At 43.9% G+C, this 23664-nt stretch overlaps 1 protein-coding gene and 1 pseudogene across 1 annotated transcript in view; both read left to right on the top strand.

Annotated features, from left to right (window-relative positions):
* The first annotated feature begins 293 nt into the window (after positions 1-293).
* The window catches only part of LMO3 (LIM domain only 3), a 142198-nt gene continuing 118827 nt past the window's right edge, over positions 294-23664 (top strand). Inside the window, exons 1-2 of the mRNA XM_088463403.1 lie at positions 294-371; positions 5956-6122. The gene's annotated coding sequence lies outside the window, so the exon portion shown is untranslated. The remainder of the gene's footprint in view (positions 372-5955; positions 6123-23664) is intronic.
* On the top strand, positions 14631-14749 carry LOC148443002 (5S ribosomal RNA; annotated as a pseudogene).

Below are 23664 nucleotides of genomic sequence, written 5' to 3'. Positions count from 1 at the left end.
AGTTGGCTGGTTGGATGTAAGTTGGTCTAGTGTGTGGCCAGCTTAACCCTTTCTAATGGGATGTGCTACCTAGCTGAAACTTAATATTACAGCATATTATATACATTTATTAATGGTTGTATGGTGCATCTAGTTTCTCTGTTTTCTATGTTGTAATATTTAAGTCTCAGCTAGGTAGCACATCCCATTAGAAAGAGCTAAGGTATGCAGTCCAGGCCCCCTTTCCCTAAAATATTTAATATATTAAGTGTATGTAACTATGTATACACACATGAAGGCTGAGACTCCTGACCCGCCCAGCTGTCTCTGATGTTTTTAATTAGGGACCCATCATTTACTGACTGCCCAGTCTATGTAGAGCAAAGCCACAGGTAAGACCTATATACATTTACTACTATGTAGCGAGTCAATTATGGGGTGAATTTTGTGGCATGGGGTCCCTTGAACTGCTCTGGTTGGACTTCTGTGGGGCATCACCACTTAACACTTCTTTTTAACACATTATATCACTCTGTGTTTGTTTTTTGTTTGTTACATTTTCACACATTTATTTTTATTTTTTTTCTAACACTTACCTAACACTCATAACACTAAGCAGCCACTCTCAGTTACCTAACACTAAGCAGCCACTCTGTTACCTAACACTAAGCAGCCACTCTGTTACCTAACACTAAGCCGTCACTCTCACTTACCTAACACTAAGCAGCCACTCTCACTTACCTAACACTAAGCAGCCACTCTCACTTACCTAACACTAAGCAGCCACTCTCACCTACCTAATACTAAGAAGACACTCTCACTTACCTAGCACTAAGCAGCCACTCTCACTTACCTAGCACTAAGCAGCCACTCTCACTTACCTAACACTAAGAAGCCACACTCACTTACCTAACACTAAGCAGCCACTCTCACTTACCTAACACTAAGCAGCCACTCTCACTTACCTAACACTAAGCAGCCACTCTCACTTACCTAACACTAAGATACTCTCAATTACCTAACACTCCTAACACTAAGCAGCCACTCTCACTTACCTAACACTAAGAAGCCACTCTCACTTACCTAACACTAAGAAGCCACACTCACTTACCTAACACTAAGCAGCCACTCTCACTTACCTAACACTAAGCAGCCACTCTCACTAACCTAACACTAAGCGGCCACTCTCACTTACCTAACACTAAGATACTCTCAATTACCTAACACTCCTAACACTAAGCAGCCACTCTCACTTACCTAACACTAAGCAGCCACTCTCACTTACCTAACACTAAGCAGCCACTCTCACTTACCTAACACTAAGCAGCCACTCTCACTTACCTAACACTAAGCAGCCACTCTCACTTACCTAACACTAAGCAGCCACTCTCACTTACCTAACACTAAGCAGCCACTCTCACTTACCTAACACTAAGCAGCCACTCTCACTTACCTAACACTAAGCAGCCACTCTCACTTACCTAACACTAAGCAGCCACTCTCACTTACCTAACACTAAGCAGCCACTCTCACTTACCTAACACTAAGCAGCCACTCTCACTTACCTAACACTAAGCAGCCACTCTCACTTACCTAACACTAAGCAGCCACTCTCACTTACCTAACACTAAGCAGCCACTCTCACTTACCTAACACTAAGCAGCCACTCTCACTTACCTAACACTAAGCAGCCACTCTCACTTACCTAACACTAAGCAGCCACTCTCACTTACCTAACACTAAGCAGCCACTCTCACTTACCTAACACTAAGCAGCCACTCTCACTTACCTAACACTAAGCAGCCACTCTCACTTACCTAACACTAAGCAGCCACTCTCACTTACCTAACACTAAGCAGCCACTCTCACTTACCTAACACTAAGCAGCCACTCTCACTTACCTAACACTAAGCAGCCACTCTCACTTACCTAACACTAAGCAGCCACTCTCACTTACCTAACACTAAGCAGCCACTCTCACTTACCTAACACTAAGCAGCCACTCTCACTTACCTAACACTAAGCAGCCACTCTCACTTACCTAACACTAAGCAGCCACTCTCACTTACCTAACACTAAGCAGCCACTCTCACTTACCTAACACTAAGCAGCCACTCTCACTTACCTAACACTAAGCAGCCACTCTCACTTACCTAACACTAAGCAGCCACTCTCACTTACCTAACACTAAGCAGCCACTCTCAGTTACCTAACACTAAGCAGCCACTCTCACTTACCTAACACTAAGCAGCCACTCTCAGTTACCTAACACTAAGCAGCCACTCTCACTTACCTAACACTAAGCAGCCACTCTCAGTTACCTAACACTAAGCAGCCACTCTCAGTTACCTAACACTAAGCAGCCACTCTCAGTTACCTAACACTAAGCAGCCACTCTCAGTTACCTAACACTAAGCAGCCACTCTCAGTTACCTAACACTAAGCAGCCACTCTCAGTTACCTAACACTAAGCAGCCACTCTCAGTTACCTAACACTAAGCAGCCACTCTCAGTTACCTAACACTAAGCAGCCACTCTCAGTTACCTAACACTAAGCAGCCACTCTCAGTTACCTAACACTAAGCAGCCACTCTCAGTTACCTAACACTAAGCAGCCACTCTCAGTTACCTAACACTAAGCAGCCACTCTCAGTTACCTAACACTAAGCAGCCACTCTCAGTTACCTAACACTAAGCAGCCACTCTCAGTTACCTAACACTAAGCAGCCACTCTCAGTTACCTAACACTAAGCAGCCACTCTCAGTTACCTAACACTAAGCAGCCACTCTCAGTTACCTAACACTAAGCAGCCACTCTCAGTTACCTAACACTAAGCAGCCACTCTCAGTTACCTAACACTAAGCAGCCACTCTCAGTTACCTAACACTAAGCAGCCACTCTCAGTTACCTAACACTAAGCAGCCACTCTCAGTTACCTAACACTAAGCAGCCACTCTCAGTTACCTAACACTAAGCAGCCACTCTCAGTTACCTAACACTAAGCAGCCACTCTCAGTTACCTAACACTAAGCAGCCACTCTCAGTTACCTAACACTAAGCAGCCACTCTCAGTTACCTAACACTAAGCAGCCACTCTCAGTTACCTAACACTAAGCAGCCACTCTCAGTTACCTAACACTAAGCAGCCACTCTCAGTTACCTAACACTAAGCAGCCACTCTCAGTTACCTAACACTAAGCAGCCACTCTCAGTTACCTAACACTAAGCAGCCACTCTCAGTTACCTAACACTAAGCAGCCACTCTCAGTTACCTAACACTAAGCAGCCACTCTCAGTTACCTAACACTAAGCAGCCACTCTCAGTTACCTAACACTAAGCAGCCACTCTCAGTTACCTAACACTAAGCAGCCACTCTCAGTTACCTAACACTAAGCAGCCACTCTCAGTTACCTAACACTAAGCAGCCACTCTCAGTTACCTAACACTAAGCAGCCACTCTCAGTTACCTAACACTAAGCAGCCACTCTCACTTACCTAACACTAAGCAGCCACTCTCACTTACCTAACACTAAGATACTCTCACTTACCTAACACTAAGCTGCCACTCTCACTTACCTAACACTAAGCAGCCACTCTCACTTACCTAACACTAAGTAGCCACTCTCACTTACCTAACACTAAGCAGCCACTCTCACTTACCTAACACTAAGTATCCACTCACCCACCTAACACTCTTATGACTATAACGTACTATGGGCCGTATTCAATTCTTTTCGCACCTGCGATACTTATTCGCATGCCGGACTTTTCGCCGACATCGCCAGTTTTGCATGCGAAAAAGTATCGCCCAAGCTCTTGCTATTCGCCATATTCCATTCCAAAGGACGTGAGAACGCATCCCGGCAAAACTCTAACAGGCGAAAAGTGTTGGCAGAATTGGAGAAATCAGCCTGACACCCCCCAAAAGATGCACTAACATTGGGGATCAATCTAGATGTCCCAGATTAGCCCTACTGAAGGTATTTGGGGTACTTAAGTGCTGTCAATTGCTCCAAAATAGCGGCTTTGCACAAGTGGTGAAGAATAGCATTAAGCAGTTTTTTTTTTGTGAAAAAAGTAGTCCTATCAAATTTGGGGTACTTGAAAATGGGTGCAGGCATAGTTAGAAATCTCTAAAGTCAAGTTTTAAGTGCCGCAAAAAATGCACCTTCAGTAAACACCTGCAATAAAAAAATACCTCCCCCATACTTGCAGACCCCCCAAAAGTCTATTTCACTAGTTTTTGCATTTGTACCCCCACTTTGTAATTTTTCGCCCCCCTTTTTCAAAGTGATTTTTTTTGGGTGTTCCTCTTTTTTTTATGTTTTTTTTGACAGTTATCCTTTTGGAGCTGTCCAAAGCGTGCAGAGTGGTTTCCGTACCTTTGCACCCCAAAACCGCAATTCTACACTTTTTTACGCCGGGTATTAATAGGCTAAACTTTTTCGCCTATTACATTGCATTGACTTTCCGCGTACGCAAAAAGTCTTTGCAATTGAATACGGCAAATAGTCTCCGCCTGGCGAAAAGACGCAATCGGCGATACTTTTTCACCGATCACTGCTTTACGCACCTAATTGAATACGGCCCTATATCGGGAAAATTGATTCCCCCATTGGCTTGGACTTGGCACAGTTTGTGTAGACTAATTATAGGTCTCTTCCCATGCCATATAAAAAAGCAAAATTTAGCATCAATCAATGTATAATAACCTGGGGAACGTAACCAGTTTGATCAAGTTCGCCCGGCCAAGATGTGTGTAAAAGATGATCCCACCCTCTACGCTCCTCAGATATGTGTTGAATCGCCCATGTATGTTATGACTATAAAGATCCGGATTCCTAGTTAGGGTAATCCCCAAGTAAGTGAAAGAAGAGGCCGCCCATTGTATAGGTATTAAATCCTCCTTATGCGGAGTGGTGCCTCCAGGCCTCATAACATACGCACAGACTTGTCCGCATTTATGACCAGTCCAGAGACGCTGCCATAGACCCTTATTTTATCAAGAATAAGCGGTAAAGAGCTCTGAGGTCGGTTGATATAGAGTAATAAATAAATAAATTAGATTTTTACCTCCTTGGAACCTATTTTAAACCCTTGGAAAGTTGTCCAGGATTGGAGAATTCTCAATAGAGGATCCAAGGCCAAATTGAAGAGTATTGGAGACAGCGGACAGCCCCAGCGAGTCCCTCTATACATAAATAGTTTCTCACCCCCTCAAACTGTTAATTAATAATAACTGGTGTCGGACAAATCTTCAGGTGATCACATCAGATTACGTTGTGAGGTTTGGGGTGACTGCGATCAGATATTCCCTTGCGTTGGTGCAGGACAGTGGTTTTTTTATTGGTGCGCAGGGTGCATATGGTTAGGGGACAGTCTGGGTTTTGGGGTTGCAGGGCTTTATTGCCTTGGTACTGTAGTTTGGGGTAGGAGGTCACTTTTGGGTGGTGGGCTGTGGTTCATTGAACCAGGCTTTGGTAGAAAGTGGTGCTTCCCGGTGGCCTCTTGTAGTGAAGATGGCTGATTGGCACTTTGGTTTCTATTTAATTATCTTTACTTGGCTGTGGCAGAGGGTTCTTGCCAACTACAATTCAATAAATAATAAATGGAACAATAAAACCACTGGGTGACTTAAGAACATTTTTAGTAGATTTTGTGTGGTCTCCTCCACTATTTCCTTGTTTATTAGGCTACAATGTCAGCACGAGGCAATGCCTCATATTGTCTACTTGTCGTTCTCCTAAACCCTTCTGTATTCTGATCAGGGGCTCAGATTTCTCCTAATCTGTCAGACTCTATTTCTGTTACTTAATAAATATGAAATATTATGCTTAAAACGGGTTCACATAAAGAAAGATTTGAAGAAAATGAAAATGTTTCAAATTGTGTCACAAAAAAAATCTAAAAATCTATTTAAGAAGCCGAAACAGCGGCTGATTATTTTAACATCTTATTTTTCTATTTATTACAGCAGAAAATTCAAAGTGGTTCCTGCAAATGCAGCTGTTTACTAGGAACCTGCTGCGCACAGAACTCGTTTCCAAACACACCGTATGAGAAAATTTGGTTTGGCACCGAAAATAAGCAAAGACATTGGAAAAATATTAAAATGACTCCGGGAGTGACAGGAAAAATGGGGTGAGACAGATTTTTTCAGCATGATTCCTTATGATTCTTTCTAGTTATTGAGCGTATAAATTTCAATCCGCTCGTACAACTGGGAGGAAGAAAATATTAGCATATCATTCACAGAGCCGGAGCTGTACATTGGCCACATGTCTGACACATTTTAATATGTATGTTGTAATCTAAGTGTTACATTGTGTCCTATGTTCCTAGTCCTCATCCATCACTTACCGGCCGTGGCCACTTATCTGATTAGTGTGAACGATGAAACTGCTGATTTACAGACGGTCAGCGTGATTGGGCTTACACTATATAATACTATATACACTATATAATACTATATACACTATATAATACTATATACACTATATAATACTATATACACTATATAATACTATATACACTATATAATACTATATACACTATAAAATACTATATACACTATATAATACTATTTACACTATATAATACTATTTACACTATATAATACTATATACACTATATAATACTATATACACTATATAATACTATATACGCTATATAATACTATATACGCTATATAATACTATATACGCTATATAATACTACATACGCTATATAATACTACATACACTATAAAATACTATGGCCCTCATTCAGAGCCACTCGCTATCGGCAGTACGCTCGTTCCGAGCGATGTTCGCACATCTGCGCATGCGTACGGTTTTTAGTACGCATGTGCGAACCAGTCAGTGCGGCCGAAAATCATTTGTACGCTATATAGCGAGTGCCTGCTATTTTGAGTGACAGAATGAGGCGTATGTGGGTGGTAACAAGGGAAGGTGCTTGAAAACGGGGAGTGGAGATCAGAACGCAGGCGTGCTTAAAGGTCAAAACAGGCGTTTTATGGGTGTGCATAATTAATATAGCAGCGTCAATGACCACGTCACTGGGTTATTTTAACTCAGAACTGCTCGCAAAATAGCGGTTGAAAAAACCAACCCCAAGAATAGCGAGCAGTTCATACGCTGTACGATGTACTCGATTAATCTAATAAATAGCGGACATGACGTATGGTGTGAGCGGCCAGGGGGCGTTTTTAAGAAATAAAAGAGCGTATGTTTTGCTCGCTCGTTCAGACTTAGAGGTGGGAACAGACTGCAATTTGCGAACGGATCATTTGCATAGCCGCCCCTTGTTTTTGAACGAACGAACGCAAATAGCGAACGGCTCTGAATGAGGGCCTATATACACTATATAATACTATATACACTATATAATACTATATACGCTATATAATACTATATACGCTATATAATACTATATACGCTATATAATACTATATACGCTATATAATACTATATACACTATATAATACTATATACACTATATAATAACTTTCCTTTTATCACCTGGATCTATTTTACTGTCTCCATCTGCCATGATTTTCTCCTTGGTGATCTGACATGATATAGTATATATCTTTTATATGTCTGAGTGTATAATAATAATATAAAAAACCCTGAAAACTAAGGAGGCTCCAACTTTCAGCTATATATAGAAACTATGAAAACAAATCACACTGTACAGTCAGTTATTTCAGCATATTTTTGGCTTTATAATAAAACTAGGTGATGTACACGGTTTCACCAGGGTAGACCTTAGGTATTTACTGTTTGCATTTCCATCTCACCTCTAATAACACATTAATCCTTTACCTTTATAGTAATGCATCACTGCTATATTAAGTCATTACTCTCCATCACCTGTGTACTAACACATTACCCTCCCTCACCTCTGTAGTAACACATATACCTCCCTCGCATGTGTTGTAACACATTCAACATTACCCTCCTTCACCTGTGTAGTAACACATTCCCTTCCTTCACCACATAGTAACACATTTTACATTCCCCTCCCTCACCTGTGTAGTAACACATTTTCCTCTCACCCCTGTAGTAACACATTTTCCTCTCACCCCTATAGTAACACATTCTACTCCCTCACCTCTATAGTAACATATTACCCTCGCTCACCTCTGTAGTAACATATTACCCTCACTCACCTGTTGTGTACCACATTCCCTTCCTTCACCCCATAGTAACACATTTGACATTCCCCTCCCCCCTCACCTGTGTAGTAACACATTCCTCTCTCTCACCTGTGTAGTAACATATTCCCTTCCCTCACTATACAAATAGAGGAGCCACACCAACTGCCAGTGATGTTTGGCAGCAGTAGGGGTGACAGTTGGTGAATGAATATGATCTGTGCTACAGCCATGATTAGACAGTCAGTCAGGACACTGCACAGGGGGAGGAGCCATTTTAGCCCTTTTCACCCACTTAGGAGTAGAATTTCCAAAAAACCCTTCCTAGTAGGCACCTACGTCATGGAAGAATATTCTCCCCGATTTTCATGTTTCTAGATCCAGGAGCTTGGGCTTTTGGTTGATGAATCAGTCATTATGGCAGTCAGTGATCACATTAGTATAGATAGTTTAATATGATGTTTCACATTCTGACATTTGACAGAACGATATGGGGGCATGGGGTAATAGAGAGGTGCCTCACTGCATAGAAAGGTGCATCCTTAGGATGTACCTAACACCCATCTTCCTTTTCCAGTATTTCGCATGGCACACTCACTGTGATGTCATGATGACACGTATGCAGGGGCACCAAGATGAGGGGAGTGGGCACTAATCATCTGGGCTTATTATAGGGGCCCAATGGGTATCCAGGTCCACCGCTCCCCCTTACCTGAAGTGCAGACAGAGGAACGGGGGAAGGAGGAGGAACAATAACACTAAGAGACCAGGAGGCTGATTAATATGGACGCTTAGGCTTGGCAGAGAGACGCTTCTTGGTAACTTCAGTGAAGACTGTGAGTTTGTGTATGTTATACCCCCTTATAAGTTACTTCTGCAGCAGGCAGACTAATGGGATGGCCGTGGATGGAGCATACACTTTGGTTGGATATGTTTCACTGCACCTTCTCTATAGAGCAAGGTCTAATGATGGCAGGCTGGCAGGATCCCCCGACTCCTTAACCAGCTCCTGATGCATCCTGTCGATCAGGCCAGGAACTGAACTTGAACTGACATTTTAAAACCTCTCATTTTCCCATGTTAAGGTAACACCCCCTGGATGTGAGGTACACAGCCCTACGCCCTGTTAATGGGTGTTTTAAATGAAGCGGCTGGCTGCAGAATGGTCAGTGGGTCGGTCTTCTACCCCATGTCTCTTGCTGTGGCTTGGACCAGAATGTCTAGCAGAATCCCCTCTAGAAAAAAGCCCACTTCAGCATGTCGGCAGGGGTTTAGCTTTGTGGGTGGCCGTGAGGTGGAGTAGCGCTATTTGGCACCGGCGCGTGCATAGACGCTCTCACTGTACTTCTGCGAAAAACCCAGTACAGTGAGAATTGCGCTGTGATGGGGACAGGACTTTCTCCCAAGCTCTGTCCTTGCTTGGGAATGTTGGTACATTTTGATACATTCTTGTGATAATACCTAAATTTGCAATGAAAATGTAGGTGACATTATCACACTACAACCTGCATTTGAAATGTATATTATAATAAATAGGGGTCTTAGAGAGATAATTCTCTGAAAGGCACAAACACTTGCCTGAAAAATAGAATTATCCCTGGCGCTTCAGTATGAGGATTTATAAAAGGAATCAATGAACGTGAGTAAAAAGTATATATGAAATTTATTTCACAATTAGGTAAAGGGGCATTCAAAAATTATAAGTAAATATATAAAACACAGCCACTACTAGTAGACAACATGTAAAGACAAACCACATAAAACATAAATTATGAGTTGCAGCCCTTAAGTGGGTCGGCAATGAGGAGGTACGCTTATAGCGTTTAATTCTTGGCCTCTTAGATGGCGTGTGACACCCTCCAGGGTGTATTGCTCCAATGTCTTATTGTAAAAGAGAAGTCAATGTTTGTATATAAAGGGGTACCTTAATCAGGGGCTAATAGCCCAATGCCTTGAATGTCAGGGATGTCTGTAGAGGTTGAGGTCGTTTGCCGGCAAACTTGTAAGGGAGGAGAATGTGTGAACCACGTCTCTGGATGTCCCTTACCTCACTCAATCTAGTACGGAAAGTGAGGTGGGCAACAAGCCCGGACAAGGGAGAAAAGGAAAGAAAGAAGGGAGAACGAACAAGAAAATGATGTGCAGGGGCTATTCGCCACATACTCACTCCATCTGAAAGAAAGCTCCTAAGTAAGGGACTAAAATTTGCCCCAACGAATCAAATCAATAAATTTCACAGTTATATAGATCTACATTAGTTTATGAGAAAAATAACTTTGAAGAAATTTTTTGCTAAGAAAGAAAATCAACATTTCGAGAATATGGAAACTACCAGATTTAGACATACAGACTTAAAAGAGAAATCAGTATTTTATCCGCAACATCTAAAAGGGAATCTGGTAGCTACTTTTCAAAAATTGGTGGAAAGCGACATCCGTAATATACCGGAAATTAATAATAAAAATGAAAAAATTAGATTGAATTTAACACGGCCAGAGAGAAAAGCCTTAAAAAATCGGAGTAAAAATTAGAAAATAGTAGTGAAACCAGCCGATAAGGGAGGAGGAATTGTCATCTTGGACAAAGAAAAGTGTATGTATAATGTATATATATCAACGTAAGGATGAAGAGACCTATCAAATCCTGAAAAACAACCCTACAGAGGTCTTCAAAAAAGAATTAAATTCAATTTTGAAGAAAGGAAAGGAAAACAACATACTGACAAAAAAGGAGTACGAATATCTCTATCTGGATTGTCCTAAGATACCTGTTTTCTACCAACTCCCCAAGGTGCATAAGAATCCTATGAAACCACCGGGGAGGCCAATAGTGGCAGGGATAGATTCCCTATCATCAAACCTACTAGTAGTGGCTGTGTTTTATATATTTACTTATAATTTTTGAATGCCCTTTTACCTAATTGTGAAATAAATTTCATATATACTTTTTACTCACGTTCATTGATTCCTTTTATAAATCCTCATTCTGAAGCACCAGGGATAATTCTATTTTTTAACTAATTTATACAGGGAAGATGAACCCCTGTTATTCCATCCCCAGGCAGCATCCCAGAGGCTTTTAGGAGTTATAGCACAGCTATCTCAACCCCCCTTTTTTTGTTCACAAGCACTTGCCTGCCTTTCTGGGGGGCCAGGAGTGGTGCACAATGCCTGGGAGGCTCCCGGCCAAATCGGGAGGGTAGGCAAGTATGCCTCCATTCCCTTCTCCCTGCACTTGTATACTGAGTGGAAGAAAACAGGCTGGAAAAAGTATACTGCCTGGGTCCTGTCCCTATACTGCCTGGGTCCTGTCCCTATACTGCCTGGGTCCTGTCCCTATACTGCCTGGGTCCTGTCCCGAGACTCGCCAGGCTGGGGCATACGGGTTATGACAAGGACAGACTCTACGGAGTGGATGCCAGATATCACTGGGTTGGGGAAGACGTGAAGAGTGAATGGAGAAATGAGAGATCAGACAGTAGTTGGAGAGGCAGGTTTGAAATTATTTGGGGGGTCCTGCCCCTCTCAATATGCCCCTGTAATCTTTCCTGGCCCCCCTCAGTATAACAGTGTTATGTTTCTCTGCCTCCCCCCTCAGCATTTCATTGTAATAAGTTCCAGCAATATTTATTTAGTCTACAAAGGAGTCATTTTGGACTAATTATCATTATAGAATCTTTTCTAGCACACAACACACAAGCAGGCTGCCTTTGTTCTGTACGGTGTATCATAGATAGATGTACTGAGAAAGTGATGTCACAATGAGGTGACATACATCACATCACAGGTACCTGGAGGACGCTGCTGACTGTCTGACCTTCTCCATAAATGTTTGCTAATTGCTGAGAGAAAAGGATTTATATTCCTCTCATTTCCCAGCACGTTCTGAGAGAGAAACAGAATCACACTCCGCAAAACTCGAGACGTTATTGAATTGATACATTTATGTGTTTAAGATCTCACACGTTCCCCTAATGTTGTATAACTGAATGAGCTGGATGACAAGGTCAGACGTAATGGTCACACAGGGTGTAATAAAGCAATTACTGCACAACTGACAGCTCACATCCCTCCAGCATCATTAAAAATACTCCTAAAGACAAGCAGCATGTCATAAAGCACAGGAGTCATTGCCAATCCAGCATGAACATGTGTGATTATTATATGCTAACGGTATACATACTGTATTCATATAGCATGACTGGGGCTGAACAGTGTGCAGGTAAATATGATTTATTACATGGCTCCAAAATGCTTGAAATCTTAGTATTACATGATATTGTTATTTTATTATACCTTTATACTGGCAGTGTGTGATATCCCAACAGAATATAATCCTGTCTCTCTCCGTCCAGCTTGCTCCCGCCAGGGGCAGCCCCCATTCTATATCCCAATCGCCTCTGCTCCGGTGGGAGGCAGTAATGAGGTGTGTCCTCAGGGGGGAAGCAGTCGTAAAGCTGGCGTACGCAATGCCGACTGCCGGCGACGCGCCTGTATTTAGACATACGCCGGGAGCCTGACACCTGGCTTACCGATCAAAGGCAAGCCGGACGCTGGCGCAGACAGATGTGGGGGGGATGGATAGGGGCTCTCAGGGAGGACTTAGGGTTAGGCACCCTCCTGGGAGGTTAGGGTTAGGCACCCCCGGGGGGTGGTTAGGGTTAGGCTGCGGGAAAGGGGGGGTTAGGGTTAGGCACAGGGGGGGGTTAGGGTTAGGCACAGGGGGGGAGGAGGTTAGGCTGATCAGTACTTAGGGTTAGGCTGCAGGAAAGGGGGGGTTAGGGTTAGGCACTAGGAGGGGAGGTTAGGGTTAGGCACAGGGGGGGAGGTTAGGGTTAAGCTGATCAGTACTTAGGGTTAGGCTGCGGGAAAGGGGGGGGGTTAGGGTTAGGCACTAGGAGGGCAGGTTAGGGTTAGGCACTAGGAGGGGAGGTTAGGGTTAAGCACTAGGAGGGGAGGTTAGGGTTAGGCACTAGGAGGGGAGGTTAGGGTTAGGCACTAGAAGGGGAGGTGGTTAGGGTTAGGGTTAGGCACAGGGGGAGGAAGTTAGGGTTAGGCACAGGGGGAGGAAGTTAGGGTTAGGCACGGGGGATTAGGGTTAGGCACAGGGGGGGAGGTTAGGGTTAGGCACTAGGAGGGGAGGTTAGGGTTAGGCACTAAGGGAGGAGGTTAGGGTTAGGCACAGGGGGGGTTAGGGATAGGCACAGGGGGGAGGTTAGGGTTAGGCACAGGGGGGGGTAGGGTTAGGCATCCCTAAGGGAGGGTTAGGTGGCAGAATAGGGTTCATTATACTTACCTGAAGAACGATCGGGATTTCCTCCTCTGTCGGGATTAGAACCGCCAGTCATGCGGCCGGCGGTAAATCATACTGATTCCCTCCACGGGAGGGAAGTTGGAAGCAATAGTCACACTCCCAGAGACCCATCTGACTTTATGCCGTTACATGGAGTGCGGACGCTGAACGCACCCATGTACCGCTGACCTATGGTTTGATGACATTCCCAAATGAATGATTATACTTTGTAGCCACATCATGAGGGATTTACAGTCATGGATGGGACAGAAAACATTGGGATACATGACCAGTGTCGGATTAAACCCTGGGGAGGCCCCAAAGCATTCAAAATCTCGGGGCCCCCCTCGCAAATTATCTCCTAATACATTTTTAATTTTACCAACCAACAATTTTAATAAACTAACATTAACAATTATTAATGTAATGAAACAAATTAACATATGTTATTAAACAAAAACTATTAAATATTATTAACAATATTACACAATATTATACAGTATACTCAAAGCTTCTACTCGCAAATAATTTACTATGTTCTGGAGTCCATGGGAACTCGCGGCGCATTAGCTCACAGAAAGCTTAGTTTCTCGAGGTTTTGCATGCTAGATGGAGATAACATCACTAATTCTCTACTGTACATTACACATACATTACATGTACAGTACACCTACATTACACGTACATTACACATACAGTACACAAACATTACACATACAGTACACATACAGTACACATACAGTACACAAACATTACACGTACATTACACATACAGTACATTACACATACATTACACGTACAGTACATGTACAGTACACAAGCATTACCTGTACAGTACACATACATTACACGTACAGTACACGTACATTACACGTACATTACACATACAGTACGTTACACGTACATTACACAGAGTACTTATACATTACATGTACATTACACATACAGTACACATACATTACACATACAGTACATTACACATACATTACACTTACATTACACATACATTACATTACACGTACAGTACTCATACATTACACCTACATTACAGTACACGTACAGTACACGGACAGTACACGGACAGTGCACGGACAGTACACGGACATTACACAAACATTATACGTACAGTACACATACATTACACATACAGTACATTACAAGTACAGTACACATACATTACTCATACACATACATACAGCACATACAGCCAAACCACAGTGGACTTGCCCAATCTCGTCTGATCTTGGAAGCTATGCAGTGTTGGGTCTGGTTTGTACTTGGATGGGAGACCACCTGGGAATACCAGGAGCTATAGGTCTTTCGTGGACTCTTGCCAGATCCCTGCTGTGCCTGGAAATGGCGGCGCGTGTATACGCTGCGGCTGCACTTACCGTTGGTGCCGGTGATGGCGATTCCTATGGTCCAGGTGTCCGTGTGTTGCGCGCTCCGGATGTGGTGTGGTTGTTCCTGTTCCTGCTTGTCGGAGTCCTGTGTGGTGACGGCGGCTGGTGTGGGATCACATACCCCCGCGAGGTGCTCCTTGGTCTCCGCCTGACTGGAGTTTGGAGTGGAGTGGCAGGTTCCGGAGCTGGTGGAGTGGAGCCGCTTGCAGGAGCTGTTGGGTCCGGTGCAGAGGCTGTGCAGGTCTCTGAGGGAGGTACAGCCCCGGGTAACCCCTCAGCCACAGGCATTGTGGGTGGAGCGGGGGTGGCTGGGATTGCTGCCGCTTCTGGAGCTTGTGTGTCTGCTGCCCCTGGAGTTACTGTGCCTGCAAGCGTGGCGGCCCTGGATGGGTCTGTCGCAGCTGGGGTGGTGAGTGGTGGCTGGTCTGGAGACTGGAGTTGTGAGAAGAGCCATGTGCACGGCAATGGAAGTAGAGATTATGGGGGTGGGCAGCGCTCTGGAGAGGGGCATTTCTGGAGACTCGGTTATCCCTGGAGACGCAGGCAGGGTTGGAAGAGGCATCGGAGGAGGGAGAGGAGGCAAAAAAGGGGTAAACGAGCTGGTACTAGAGCCAGGCTCAATTTATGTTTTATCAAACCCCCTTTGCCTAGCTTATTTCTAGCAAATGTTCAGTCTCTGACTAGTAAACTGGACGAATTACATGCAGCTCTTTCATACATGAAGCATCTGGAGTCCTGCTCTGTATTAATTTTTACCGAGACTTGGCTAAATGACTTAGTTCTGGATACTGCGGTCTCTTTTGGAAACAGGATTCTGTTCAGAGCAGACAGAACTTCTTCATCAGGGAAAAGTAGGGGTGGGGGGCTGTGTTTGTATGTCCTGCGTACCTGGTGTATTGATGCTATCTGTATTGGTAATCATTGCTCAGTGGATATTGAATATCTGTCTGTCAAATGTAGACCCTTTTATTTGCCCAGAGAAGTTTCGGTGGCAATTATCATTGCCGTTTATATTCCCCCTCAGGCTAATGTGACAATTGCCCTGGGAATTCTTTACGAGGAAATTGCGAAATTACAATCTGTGTATGTTGAGGCAGTTTTCATTATAGCAGGTGATTTCAATCAAGCTGACCTGAGGAAAGTATTGCCTAAGTTATATAAAAATGTATCGGCTCCGACTAGGGGCATGCGTACCTTGGACCAGGTGTATACAAACCTCAAGTCAGCTTATGAAACTGTTGTTTGCCCCCATATTGGCAGATCCGATCATATGTCCCTGTTTCTCATACCTGTTTACAGGTCATTAGTTAGGAGAGTGCGACCGGTCAGACGTCTGGTAACTATATGGCCGGAGGACGCACTGACTAGATTACAGGATATGTTGGAATTCACAAACTGGGATTTGTTTATTGATGAGAGTAGGGTAAATGGCGATATAGATATTGACTCTCTAGCATCATTGATATTAGGTTACATCGGTTGCTGTACGGATAGTGTTACAGTAACAAAGAGTATTAAAATATTTCCCAACGTGAAGCCTTGGTTGAACGGGGAAGTTCGATCTCTACTCAAGGCTCGTGATAGAGCGTTTAAATCTGGTGATTTAGAAATGTTGAAATCTTCCAGGTGTGAATTGCAGAAAGGTATTAGGAGGGCTAAAATTAGTTACTCCGCAAAGATTGAAGCTAGAAGTCATGATAACAGGAATCCGAGAAGCCTGTGGCAGATGATCCAGGATATTACTGGTTGTAAAATAAAAAAGGAGGTGATTAGCAATGACAATAATCTATTAGCTGAAGATTTGAACCTGTTCTACTCTAGGTTTGATCAAGAGAATAGTTTTTCTGTTACGCCCCAAATTCCCCGGGTGGGGGAGTCTCCTCTTATGTTAGAGGAGTATGATGTGATTAAATGTCTACGTCGGGTTGATTTGTGTAAATCAGCCGTCCCGGATGGGATTAGCGGTAAAGTCCTCAAGGGGTGTGCAGACCAGTTAAGTTGGATATTAACGGTCTTATTTAATTTGTCCCTTTTTAATTGTGTAGTGCCGAGATGTTTTAAGAAGGCAAATATTGTTCCAGTTCCAAAAAAGGGGGTAGTAAAATGCCTTAATGATTATCGCCCAATTGCACTAACTTCATTGATAATGAAATGCTTTGAAAGGCTGGTATTAGGACATATTCAATCTTTTTTCCCAGTAGATTTTGATCCTTTTCAGTTTGCATATAGGAAAAATCGTTGCACTGATGATGCGGTACTTACAGCACTTCACTCTATTTTAGCTCATTTGGAAGTGAGGGATTCTTATGTTCGGATACTCTTTGTTGATTTTAGTTCTGCTTTTAATACGGTTATTCCCATCTCACTAACATCTAAGTTGTTTGACTTGGGGTTAAGTGGGTCTATTTGTAACTGGGTTTTAAACTTTTTAACTGATAGACCACAAGTAGTTAGAATTGGAGGTGCTGTGTCGGGGGAAGTGTTGATTAAGACTGGTGTTCCCCAGGGTTGTGTTCTCAGCCCCCTATTATACTCGCTATTTACCCACGACTGCGTGTCGACTTCTGATTCTGTGAAAATCATCAAATTTGCTGATGATATTGCAGTCGTTGGGTTAATTAGCAGGAATGATGAGTCCCATTATAGGAAAGAGATCAAAAATTTGGTTTCTTGGAGTGGTGATAATCACTTGCTCCTAAATGGTGACAAGACAAAAGAACTGGTAATTGATTTTCGTAGGAGATGTTTAGAGCAGAAATTGCCAGTGTCTATTAACAACCAGGATGTTGATATAGTTGAGTCTTTTAAATTTCTGGGTATCCAGGTTGCGGCAGATTTGACATGGTCTTTAAATACACTGTCCCTAATTAAAAAGGCGCAACAGCGTTTGTTTTTCCTAAGACGTTTGAGGGCCTCGGGAGCTAGCAAAGTAACTATGCTAAACTTTTACAGATGCTCAATTGAGAGCATTCTGACGTTTGGTATCATTATCTGGTATGGCAACTGCACAGCGAGTGAAAGAAGTGCACTGGAACGGGTTGTTAGGACCGCCAGCAAAATCATTGGCGTGCAGTTGCCAACTATTCATGATGTTTATGGGCTTAGGGTTCTAAAGAGAACCAAAGGTATCATATCGGATCCAAGCCATCCATTTCATGAATTTTTTGATAAGCTCCCATCTTTAAAGCGGTTTAGAGTACTTCGGGCACGTACGAGTCGCTTGAGGGTTAGTTTTCTTCCATCTGCTGTGCGCATGTTGAATGCTATGATTGTATCTCTTTAGTTAATTTTAATTTTATTATTTTTGTGAAATTGTTTGTGATAACCTTTACCATGGATTGCTATTCACTGTTTTAAAAAAGTGCAATGTAATTTCGTCTGTCAAACTTGTTTTGCTGATGACAACAATAAATACACATACAATACATTATTCATACATTACACGTACATTACACATACAGTACATTACACATACAGTACATTACACATACAGTACATTACACATACATTACACATACAGTACATTACACATACAGTACATTACACATACAGTACATTACACATACAGTACATTATTCATACATTACACGTACATTACACATACAGTACATTACACATACAGTACATTACACATACAGTACATTACACATACAGTACACATACAGTACAGTACACATACAGTACACATACAGTACAGTACACGTACAGTACAGTACACATACAGTACATTACACGTACATTACACGTACATTACACGTACATTACACGTACATTACACGTACAGTACATTACACATACATTACACATACAGTACATTACACGTACAGTACATTACACGTACAGTACATTACACGTACAGTACATTACACGTACAGTACATTACACGTACAGTACATTACACGTACAGTACATTTACAGTACATTACACATACAGTACATTACACATACATTACACATACACAGGTTGCTCCGAAATCTTTTACAAACTGACAGCTGACAGAAGAGACAAAGGGGCAGATGTATTAAGCTCTGGAAAGTGATAAATTGGAACATATAAACTACCAACCATTCAGCTCCTGTCAATTTAGTGTTTGAAAAATGCCAGTTAGGAACTGATTGGTTGGTACTGTATCACTATCCAGAGCTTGGTACATCTGCCTCAAACTGTAATGTGAATCTGATGTCTATGATTTATGTACTGTAACTTGTTAGTGGGTGTATTACATTAATACAGTATTTCTCTATTGTCTTTAATGTAAAGTTTTAATTTTTTTTAGTTAATTTTTTCTCTCTTTTGGACACAATGTGAGAAAATCTGACCCATAGACCGATGCCTGGTCTGCCTATTTGGTAATCTGGCACTGTGCATGACAGAATCGGTAAGATATACCCACACTCGAGATGCCAGCTGTCAGTACACTGACAGAGGCATCCCGATGTCTACAATCCCGACAGGGGAACGGTAAGTACTGTTCCCCTGCCCTATTCACCCCCTTACCTTCCTTTCCTGCACCCTAACACTGACCCTCCCTGAACCCTCCTGGTATGTGCCTAAACCTAACGCTCCCTGTGACACCTGCAATGTGTATATACTCCTTCGGGTTGGTTAGACTTTCACTACTTGGCAGAAAGGTGAATTTATTTCCTAACACAGAATAGTACAATTTTTCCCGAATACGAACTTCTAGCAATGAATCTAGAGTCAAGCAATAAACATCAATAAAATGAAGTGTCACTTTATAGCATAACGTTTTATTATACAGGAACTCCGGAACTGGAGCTGTAAGTTAAAAAAAGGGGTTAACACCTTACGAATGCAACATTTAAAGTAATATTACATTGGTAACCGTACAATTACAATTTTCATAAGCAGTTTATACTACGTCTAATTCATTTGTTAACGATTTGTTCCTATGTGTAATTTGATATTTATCTAACTTAGTACACTTCTATATATTAAACTTTAGTCCAGACTAAATGGTTCACTCTTAGACTCTACACTTACTGGCCAAACTACTGTCGTTTGTGCACATTCGATGTAGTAGATAATTTAAAGAAAGGAAGAGCCTCAGCTGTAGTTATTTACAAACTCCCTGAAAGGTTTTCCTGTGTGTAGCAGTCCTGATATCAGTTTCACCCACTAAATACTTTTGTGAAGGTGATACTGAAATATTAATGAGAATGAATTATATCTTTCCTTAGAGTCTCATAATCCGGACCTTTTCCCAGTTACTTCTTATGTTCTATAGGTAAAGCTGTATTGTTACAATCTCTAATAAAGCAATGTATTTATTTTGCTCACGGTGAGTGGGTGCCTGCTGCCTGTGCTGCTCTGCAGAATAGTTCTTTCCTGCTATTAAATAGTCTTAACAACTTTGTGTGTCTTTTGATTAGTAGGGCAATAGCTGAAAACAGTGCTTTTTCCTGAAGGGTTACCTCTCAGTCCCTGCTCCCAGGGGCAATCACTATCTCAGTCACTGCACCTGTCAGTTTGATGAGTGTACAATCAGTCCTAGGACACTAGCAGTTGCTGCAGAATGGAGGCAGTGACTCTCAGACAGTAATACTCACTGCTCACAGTCTCTCTCTCTCTCTCCTTAGGCAGCATTTCATCAACTCAGCAGTGACAGCTCCTGCTCCTGCTGTCACTCTCTGCAAGCCACGCCCCTCTCCTCAGTCTCAGCTAGGGCCTGGGGCTGTCTCCTCTCACTGAGACACTCCCATAGGCCCGCCTCCAGCCACTGTCATCGGACTTCGGCTCCACCCAGACACGCCCCAGCCTCTAATCCTCACAGGGGGGAGGTGGATCACTCACTGGCTTTACTCCGCCCCTCTAATGGCCACCGATGCTCCCCTTACACAGCTCCTGATAAGATGCAGCAAATCTGGGCCTGATTCAGAGCCGGACGCTCTGACCAGAGTGCTCGCTCTGAATCAGGGTCTTCCATTAAAATGGAACGTCCTCCTGGACGCTTGTATAGCTGTGGGTGACCACCCACAGCATATACGAGCATCCAAAAAGATGGTCGCGATGGTCTTGACCATCGCGACCATCGGACTTGCGACGGAAACCCTGCAGTAGGGTTTCCCAGCCACAAGCCCTGGAGTGATTTTGGCTCTATCAGAGCCAAAATCACTCCCACTGACATCACTAGTGATGTCAGTGGGGCCGGCTTCAGACGTCTGGCAGGCATGCACCCGGCACGCCCACCAAAGGGGGCGTGCTGTCAGTCACCATCGACAGCACGCCCCCTTTGGTGCGAGACCCGGAGCGACAGCTTGGCTGTCGCAGTCCGGGTCTCGCGCATGACGGAGCATCCTCCGTTGTGCGCATGCGCAGTGGGGAACATCGACCCACTTGCGAGCGTACTGCCGCTTGTGAGTGGGTCTGAATGACCCCCTCTGTCAGCAGCACTCCAGCAGTGCAGCTCCACTCCTCAGCTCACTTCTACTGGACTCCCCAACTGTCAGTGAGTGCTCCTATTTATCTCCTCTGTCCCAGTGCCAGGATGTTTCCTGCTGGGTGGTTGCAGGACACTGTCCAGCCAGCACCTGGGCTTCCAGAACTTTCCATCTGCGTGCTGGCTCCTGCAGTAGCTGCACTACTATCCACTACCACCAATTATATAGGTGTATTGGATGGCTGTCAGTCCCCCTAAATCAAGCAGGAATATAATACACACAGCAACCCCCTCCTCAGTACCTTTCCATGTTAATCACCACATTAGTATAAGAGGTTGGGGATACATATATGTGCACAGGGTTCTTATTACATTTGGATATTACGCCCAAAAGACAGTATACAGTACTTTGGTGGGGTATTTACATCGCCACTTAGTGCCTAACTTACCCCAGGGGGTGCTATGGCCTCATGGGGAAGGGCCAGGGAAGAGATAGGGGAGGCCAGGAGATGCTGGGGATAAACAGGGACATAATATAGTGCACCTGAGAGTGGGCCATGGCCTCATGGGGAAGGGCCAGGGAAGAGATAGGAGAGGCCAGGAGATGCTGGGGATAAATAGGGACATAATATAGTGCACCTGAGAGAGGGCCATGGCCTCATGGGGAAGGGCCAGGGAAGAGATAGGGGAGGCCAGGAGATGCTGGGGATAAATAGGGACATAATATAGTGCACCTGAGAGAGGGCCATGGCCTCATGGGGAAGGGCCAGGGAAGAGATAGGAGAGGCCAGGAGATGCTGGGGATAAATAGGGACATAATATAGTGCACCTGAGAGAGGGCCATGGCCTCATGGGGAAGGGCCAGGGAAGAGATAGGGGAGGCCAGGAGATGCTGGGGATAAATAGGGACATAATATAGTGCACCTGAGAGAGGGCCATGGCCTCATGGGGAAGGGCCAGGGAAGAGATAGGAGAGGCCAGGAGATGCTGGGGATAAATAGGGACATAATATAGTGCACCTGAGAGAGGGCCATGGCCTCATGGGGAAGGGCCAGGGAAGAGATAGGAGAGGCCAGGAGATGCTGGGGATACATAGGACATAATATAGTGCACCTGAGAGAGGGCCATGGCCTCATGGGGAAGGGCCAGGGAAGAGATAGGGGAGGCCAGGAGATGCTGGGGATAAATAGGGACATAATATAGTGCACCTGAGAGAGGGCCATGGCCTCATGGGGAAGGGCCAGGGAAGAGATAGGAGAGGCCAGGAGATGCTGGGGATAAATAGGGACATAATATAGTGCACCTGAGAGAGGGCCATGGCCTCATGGGGAAGGGCCAGGGAAGAGATAGGGGAGGCCAGGAGATGCTGGGGATAAATAGGGACATAATATAGTGCACCTGAGAGAGGGCCATGGCCTCATGGGGAAGGGCCAGGGAAGAGATAGGAGAGGTCAGGAGATGCTGGGGATAAATAGGGACATAATATAGTGCACCTGAGAGAGGGCCATGGCCTCATGGGGAAGGGCCAGGGAAGAGATAGGGGAGGCCAGGAGATGCTGGGGATACATAGGACATAATATAGCGCACCTGAGAGAGGGACATGGCCTCATGGGGAAGGGCCAGGGAAGAGATAGGGGAGGCCAGGAGATGCTGGGGATAAATAGGGACATAATATAGTGCACCTGAGAGAGGACCATGGCCTTATGGGGAAGGGCCAGGGAAGAGATAGGGGAGGCCAGGAGATGCTGGGGATAAATAGGGACATAAGATAGCGCACCTAAGAGAGGGCCATGGCCTCATGGGGAAGGTCCAGGGAAGAGATAGAAGAGGCCAGGAGATGCTGGGGATAAAAGAAGAGGAAGCTATGAGTAAGAATGATAATAAACAGGAAAATTGACAGGTCCAAACAGCGCCCCCTGCCCTGCGGTGTCCTGTGCCAGGTTGCACTACCCTAGTTACGGCCCTGTGCAGGAGATTTTGGGACCATGGAAGAGTTTCTGTTGGTTATTGGGAAAGCATCATTCTGTTGTGGTCACTCTAGACGCACTTTGTAATAATAGTTCTGATTGTTACAAAGTTGGAGCCCCCCCACCCCCCGAGACTTCCATCTGTATAAAATCTTGAGATTTATAAAGGCATTCTTCCCTCCCCAAATCATTAAACAATTTGGCCAGAATGTGGATAGGTAGAGATTGGAGAATGTATAGGATTTTCGGAAGTGTGTTAATTTTAAGAATATTAACGCTTCCTAGTCATTTTATTTTTACATTTCAATTCCATTATGTCAGGTAAATATTCTTTTTCTCTAAGCCCTTGGTATCTTTGGGTATAACCAGCTATAGATATTGATAATGGGATGGATGGGATATACTGTATATGGAAACACCTGGTACAATCAATAGATAATGTAGTCTGGGGACACCAATAAT

The sequence above is a fragment of the Taudactylus pleione genome, unplaced genomic scaffold (genome assembly GCF_031769625.1).
Source record: "Taudactylus pleione unplaced genomic scaffold, aTauple2 ptg001358l, whole genome shotgun sequence".
Classification (NCBI taxonomy): domain Eukaryota; kingdom Metazoa; phylum Chordata; class Amphibia; order Anura; family Myobatrachidae; genus Taudactylus; species Taudactylus pleione.
This window is presented reverse-complemented; position numbering and strand designations above follow the sequence as displayed.